At 38.7% G+C, this 7,776-nt stretch overlaps 1 non-coding gene across 1 annotated transcript; it reads left to right on the top strand.

The window, feature by feature from the left end:
- The first annotated feature begins 2,555 nt into the window (after positions 1 to 2,555).
- Positions 2,556 to 2,627, top strand: trnaa-ugc (transfer RNA alanine (anticodon UGC)). Its single transcript has one exon. It is a non-coding gene; the product is annotated as a tRNA-Ala (tRNA).
- The last annotated feature ends 5,149 nt before the right edge of the window (positions 2,628 to 7,776 follow it).

Below are 7,776 nucleotides of genomic sequence, written 5' to 3'. Positions count from 1 at the left end.
ATATTCCCTTCATGTGTGTTTTCAACAATTTCCAGCAGTTTTGCTGTGTTGAACAGCCAAGTGCAGAATTTTTCCAGAAATGCGTGTCACAGTTGGTTTGGTATTCACATCACACACACACACACGCACACACACACACACAACAAACTGTATTTATATGCTGACATGGAGGAGGTCCGGTCTGGATATGCTCAGATGCTGCACAGTCTTGTTGGCCCGCCAACATTTTTCCAGGCGGACTGAGAAAGAGCATTGAGTTATTTACTGTAGGATGCTCCAACTGTATTGCGTTAGATGTTTGCCTCGCTTGCCGTGGTTTTAGTGATGCATTACAAAAGGTGTTGGGATTTTAAAATGACTCCAGTGGGACGCTAAAGACACCCAACAATCAAATATTGTGTTTTATAATGGGGAACATGTGCTGCGTTTTGGAATTAGATGAGAAGAAATACTGGACGTGCTGCAATATTTGGTGCACCTGCGCAACCGTTTGAGTCATTTCCCACCGCTTGTCCTGTTCAGAGTCACGGGTGAGCTGGAGCCTATCCTACTTGCCTTTTGGAGAGAGTTGGAGTGCACCCTGGACTGGTCGGGTATGGTCTGTTTACAACACTTGTTATTTTTAAGAGGAAGCAAATTTCTATCGTTTTCAATAATACAATGTTTCTCTCTAAAGCAGGTGATCTTGTTCCAGAAGAAGCTTCTAGCACCCCTGAGAGAGAAGTACAAATAAAATCTCCATTTCACACCTCAGTGGGAAACAAGCTATGCTGGTTTTCTTACTAAATATCAAACCGACCAACAACTGGCATTCAGTCACATCAATCTCTGGCCTGCACTTAGCAAAGGTGCTTTTTTTACTATTTTCGTACTTCCAACATAAAAATAAACTAAAATAAAAAAAATATGAAAGCAACATCAGTGTTACATTGAGTGTTTAGTATGTTTATCATTGTACTAAAAATATATACAATTGGTAAGATTTAATTAATATTCCAGTCAGTTCCTCACAATTGTATTATGTTAGTTAAAGACAAAATAATGTGTATTTACAACACTAAGAGGAGGCAAATTTGCATGTTTTTCTGTCTACAGCGGGTCTCAGAGCTTCTAGCACCCCCGAGAGAGAAGTACAACTAAAATCTCAATTTCACACCTCAGTGGGAAACAAGCTATGCTGTTTTTCTTACTACGTAAATATCAAACCAACCAACAACTGGCATTCAATCACACCAATCTATTGCCTGCACTTCGCAAAGGTAGTTTTATTTACTATTTATTTTTTTTACTATTTTACTTCCAACATTTTAATAAAATAATCCAAATAAAATCTAATTAAAGCAAGGTCAGTGTTACAATGAGCGTTTAAATGTTTATTATTGTAGTTTTATACCAAACAATGCATATAATTGATAAGATTTCATTAATCATTTCTTGTCAGTTCCGCACAATTGTATTAGGTTAGTTACACACAACATAATGTCAAATTAATTCAGCATTTTTGTGTTTAAACGACATCATAAAATAGTTTTAAAAGAAATACAAAACAAATAAATATAGTGCAATATTGACTTTGTCACTTTGTCTTTTTTTTCTTTTTCAATGAAAATGGATTATCGCTAAATAGCTACTTTAAATGGTTCAAATCACAATGTCTTTCATCAATAGATGAATATAAGTAGTATTTAAATCAGCCAGAAGAAAAAGATGTGATCATTAAAATGTGTGTTAGACCAGTACATTGTCGAAATGAATCAACAAATGTTATTTAACATAACATGCATGTTTTTGGAATCTGCAGGGAGACCAGAGTATCTGGAGAAAACCGACACACACACACAGGGAGAACATGCAAACCCCACACAGAGATGGCCAAGCAGGGATTAGAACCAACATGCTAACCACTAATCCACCGTGCCACCCCAGTACAAATTGAAAAAAACAAACAGAATATCCCCACAGGTGTTTTTCCTCATCCTCCTTATCGGACCTCTGTCGCTTTGCTGCTTCATCTTCTAGTTGCAGACTGTTAATGATCTCCACATCACGCTGCAGCTTCTCACACCGAGCTCACTATAATAATGAGGTGTGTGTCAGTTGTGTTACGCTGCACATACTTACTAATGTGAGTTCAAGGCTTTTAAAATAAGCATCGGACGCTTGTACAAATAGTTTACACATATTTGATGTCAAACAGGAAACAAGCAGCTTTGAAATGATCTGTGATGAGACCAAATGATAACATTTTGACGCACTCTTTGACAGTCAGCCATGTTGGATTTATTTTCTTAGCAAAAGATGTGCACGGGGGTTATTACAAGTATTTGCGGTGTCAATTTATAATCACAACATTATGTTTCTTTGTCAAGTAGAAAGAATTGTTCCACCACCACCACCACCACACGTGTTATGGGGGTTACTTGAACTAATATTCATATATTAATTGTTTGAAAAGAAATATAACTTTTGCTGGTGAAGAAGAAACAAGTCTTGGGCAATTTCACATTTCACAGCTGTCACATTTAATAAAAAGTTAATCAGCAGTTTAAAGTGAGGGGGATGTAGCTCAGTGGTAGAGTGCCTGCTTTGCATGTATGAGGTCCTTGGTTCAATCCCTAGCATCTCAAAGTGTTACTGTATCTTATTGTTTGTGGTATAAGAGGAGAAAGGAGAAGAATTACAAAGCATGCAATGTGGTCGTCGAGGTATCCTTGAGCACCCCGAAGCATGAGGTGCTTGAAATAACAATGCGAAAACACTCTCTTTGGAATGCATTGCATTTGCAGTGTTACCGTAGCGCAGGGCTGCTGCCGCTTTTTCAGCCTGCAAGCTACTTTTAAAATGACCAAGTCCAAAAGATCGACTTCCTACTATATATATTTTTAGGGCTATCAAATATAATAATAAGAAATAACGTGCGCATGTCCTGTTTGGCCCTCGGCCCACACCGTACAGTAGTTTGAGGAAATGCAGCGGTGTGGCAGTTGATGTGGAGCCACAATCAGGAACAAATATTGAGTGGAAATGGACAAAGAAAAGGGTATTTTGGATGGTAAGTTTAGCTTCAAAGCGCCAGTCAATCACAATACACATACTGTACAGACAAAAAAGGGGTGTAAACAGCATAAAAATGCAAAAAGACAAGACTACTTGTATACACAGGAGTTAATGTGAAGTCACATTCGTTTTTTCAGGCAAAAAGGTTCCACCCAGATCTCCTTTAATATTGAATGCGAGACGTTTTGTTTGACCACTGACTTTTTCAGATTTTTCCCCAAAATTTTGGTGGAACTCTGTACAATACACCCCTGCCTTGTTTTAGCAAGCTCAGCATAATTATTGTTGGTCTTGTGTTGATGTTACATTGTAAAGATCTTCTCCAGCAACACTGACAGCTGTTTATCGCTGGTGCAAATACAACAGACAAACTTCCCGTATACCACCAAGTCACTGTGTGTTAAATAGTGAATCTTTAGGTGACTGCGTAATAAATCAAGACAAGACCCTCCCACTGAACCACATCGGAACAAACGGATTGCATCAGAACGTTAATTCCCAGCCAGCCACTGTATAAACAGGGAAGGGAGCGGCAGGGCGATGAAGGATGGTCAGGAATCCACTGGAGGGCCACATATGACTGATGGCTTAGACCGCTTTTGGTCCATGAACTACATATGAAATATGGAAAAACACTCAAGAGATCTATTTATTTTGGAAATGACACAGATGACAAGATAGTAAAGAGGATGCTGTCTTACTGTCATCAATCCACAGCTAACATGGCAAAAGCAGGCGAACCAAAAAAAAGAAAAAGTGAATGATTAGGAAGATATCATAATCCAATTATAGACCATTACATATTAGCAACTCCTGCATTGCAATAACGGAAATCTAAAAATAAACACCCCAAATCAGGGTGAAAAATACCGTATACCGTATGGTGGAACCTTGCTTAGCGTCATCAATCTGTTCCATAAGGTGCGACTCTAACCAAATACATTTTTCCCATAAGAAATAATGTAAATCCAATTCATCTGTACCGGACACCCAAAAATATAAACATAAAACACTCTTTTATATCTTTACATTTATAGTTTTACGAGCAGATTTAAAAAAAAAGGCATATACATGCATGCATGACCAATGAAATAGTTACATTTTTTTTTATTTTACGTCAATTTCACCATGATTGAAGACTTGGTTGGTGATAAAGACAGCTTGACAAGCAGCGAGGAAGGAGAAGAGAAAGCCACATGGCCACCATCTTAATATTTTGCTATGAGTTTTTTTAATCTAATAGTGTTTCTCACCCCGACACTTTCTTTGGCTCCATTTTGGGTAATTTTGCATACCGTGATCAATAAGAGAGGCAGAGACTGCGGTGTAACTGTGTTAGTTAGCTAAGAACTACGGAGTCAGCCGGTGGTGACATCATAGACAGGCGACAGCACTGGGGGACGATGACTCCCGCTTCGGGTGTCCATTTTGTTGGCATGTTAAGAAGAATGTTTTGTGAGAAAAATAAGCAGGGCATACAGTATGTTAACCGAGGTTTCACTGTAATGCCAAAATGCTTGAAACAAGTCAAATGCAAATGTCCATTTTCTGTCGGCATATTATTTTTGCTTATTTTGAAAAGTATATTTCATACTTTAGTACATAATTTTTAACATGAACAAATTGGTGTTGCACAGAACGTGACTGGTGAGGAACAATACCTCGTTTCCCTTTGTTTCTGATATTTATGGCTTGTGGTTTTTTGCAGTGTCCAGTTTTGAATTTTGGGGCCTCAGTGGTGAGCTTTGCCATTGTAATTTCAGGAAAATATGACATCATTGTATAATAAAATGTACAAATATTTCTTTTTATATTACACAGTGTAGACTTTATTAGCTTTAAATGGAAATGTATACATATTTAATCATTTGGGCACTTTGTGTTTTTGTAGGAATTGAATCCGCCATCTTTTTTAGATTTAGACTCAAAGTGACAATAATAATAATCATCATCATCTTCATAATAACCAGCCCAGTGTCCCCGCCTCTCACACAAAGTCAGGTGGGACATATAGTAGGCTCCAGGACAAGCCGTATGGAAAATGGATGGATGGGTGGATGATGAATAATAATATTAATAATAATAATAATAGGCATTCCGTCATCAAATTCCTGTTAGACTTTAATAATGTCCGTGCATGTGGTTTGTATTGATTACAAATGAGGTGTAGCTAATGGCATTGTCTTGGCAGGGACTGACGTTCATTCCATTTCACAACAATTTTTTTAGGCAGGAGAACCATATTTGGTGTAATATTTGCCAGTCTTTTCTGAAAAGCTTCGAGATCATCCAGCATCTCTATTTAAATTGGAAAGCAACGCAATCAATTCAACAAAGCCAAATCCATGCTTCATTTCACTCGTGAAATGCCGATTCCTTTTCAGTCAAGAGTCAGACAGTTGAAACACGACACTGAATCCACATCCTACATACACAACCCCATCAATCAACAACATATTACATAAAACATAACTTAAAAAGGTGGTAGTGGTGGGGGTTTTTTTAATCAAACCCTCCCACTGATGAATTGTTTTATCCTTGTGTGTTAATATTTGAGTTATCCGGGTGAAATCAGGGGCCTCGATATTCCCATGTTATTCCCATATTCCAATATTCCCATATACTGTAACCCATGATATGGAGCTGGTCCATTTAAAATAAACCCTACCAGGTCAATGCCACCCACATGCCCTTCAAATCCAAACAGCTCTGCTTGGCTGAGGACGAGGATAGATGTGAAAGTTAACCAAGACTAAAAAACATTTAGGAGACCAGTAAATATGAATTCCATGCCTTGTGTGACACACTTAATCATTCACGCTACTTCTGTCTTGGTTTTCCCAGAATGCAGAGCTGGAAAATAGGAACGCTTCAGTCATTCAAGGCCCAAATAACGAGATGAGATGTTTGCATGGAATCGAATTATGACGTACCACAGTCCTAAAAGCAAGGTCTGACATCTAGTGGGAGATTTGTGAAGTACATCTTGGACCAAGTCTTACTTTTTTATCCCCACTCATATTTGGTTATTAGCATTTTTTTCAACACTTGTTCCTTCCTTTTTTGCTTTCCTTCATCACTGCATAAGCTTTCCAGTGCTGCACATTGTCTATTCTTTTCTCCTTAACTAGAAAATGGTGACACTTAAACATAGGAAGTGAACAACATTTGAATGGCAAAAGTAAGTGTCAACATGTTAAGCATATGGTGTGAACCAGGGGTCACCAACGTGGTGCCCGCGGGCACACAGGTAGCCCCCCACGACCGCATGAGGTGCCCGCAAGCCTGCTTTTCATTCAGGTTTTCAGTTAATCATGAAAGAACAGTAGAAAGAAATGCATTCTGAAATACAAAATGTGAGTTGTTTGTTTGGGTTTAAAATAAGCTCTGAAAATAAATGTTACAAAAATGAGTAGCTCTTGGGCCATTTTCATTTTGTGAAAGTAGCTCTCACAAGGAAAAACGTTGGTGACCCCCGGCGTGAATGAATTATCAGCATTAGACATGGAGGAGGCGTACAATTAAAGAAGTTGTGCTTCTTCCTACTCCTTGTCGGACATGGTGAATTGTACAAATGCTATCAAGTGATGAAACATATTCAGTGATTTTTTTAAAACAAGAGTTGGGTGCACAAGTTTGAATGGGAAATGGTCGTTTTCCACCTCCGATGCACTCAAAGCGCTTTGACACCGCTGGCACGTTTACCTACTGATGACGCAGCATCTGGAGCAACTGGGGGTTCAGTATCTTGCCCAAGGACACTCCGACATGATCACGGGAGGATCGAACCCGCAACTTTCAGGTTGGGAGACAACCACTCTCCCGCCTGACCCATGCCGCCCCCAATGTAGGCGTATTTAGGGTTTGTTACGCAGGGTCAAAATTCTACAGAGAGGCTGACTTTTGTCTATACGAATAAGTGAAAATTACAATTGGATAAGATATCAGAAATGCGTATAAATACGCTTCTAAATAATACCTATACTGATGCCATTTTTTGGTAATAATCAGCTTTTTTATTTAGTGGAAAAAAGTGAGTGTAAGAATGATAAATAATAATATACACTGCTGGTACACTGCATTCTTTTGTTCCCTTGTCATGATGATTAATCGCATACCAAAATAGTTGTCAATTAATTGGATGTAATCTATTAATCATCGATTAATTGTTGCAACTCTAGTCAAAATAGAGACTTTTGTAGTTGTGTCAAGGTAGATCAGATCGTTTGTAAGACGATGACACTTGTTAGAAGTTGCATCAAACTGTGTACAAGTTTAAAAAATAGTTAAAAAGTTGCATGAAAGTGTATGAAAGAGATGGCATGGATAGTCGAGATGATGTGTTCTTTGATGTTTGTCCAGTTCCTTGATGTCTTTGACAACCCGTACTTTGGCTTCTACCAGTCCCCCATTTAACTCGATGTGGATTTTACAGTTGGCGTTCCAAGTGCCTTGAATTTTCCTTAAGTCACGTGCTGTCTTGGCGATGTTAGCGTTGTGTTTTGTCAAACGCTCCTCATTTCCGTAGACGTTTGGTTCCATTCATCTTGCTTGTGAAGGAGGATGAAGAAGAACCTGCAGAGCAGGCTTCTCATGGGTGCAGCCCGTCTTCTCACACAGGCAGACAGACCCCTCTTTTATTAGATGCTCTACTAATTGCATAATAAATCGCTTTGTGCAGCAGGAGGAAGTGAAGCATAAGGAAAAGAAAGAATGCTG

Source organism: Dunckerocampus dactyliophorus, chromosome 6 (genome assembly GCF_027744805.1).
Source record: "Dunckerocampus dactyliophorus isolate RoL2022-P2 chromosome 6, RoL_Ddac_1.1, whole genome shotgun sequence".
NCBI lineage: Eukaryota > Metazoa > Chordata > Actinopteri > Syngnathiformes > Syngnathidae > Dunckerocampus > Dunckerocampus dactyliophorus.
This window is presented reverse-complemented; position numbering and strand designations above follow the sequence as displayed.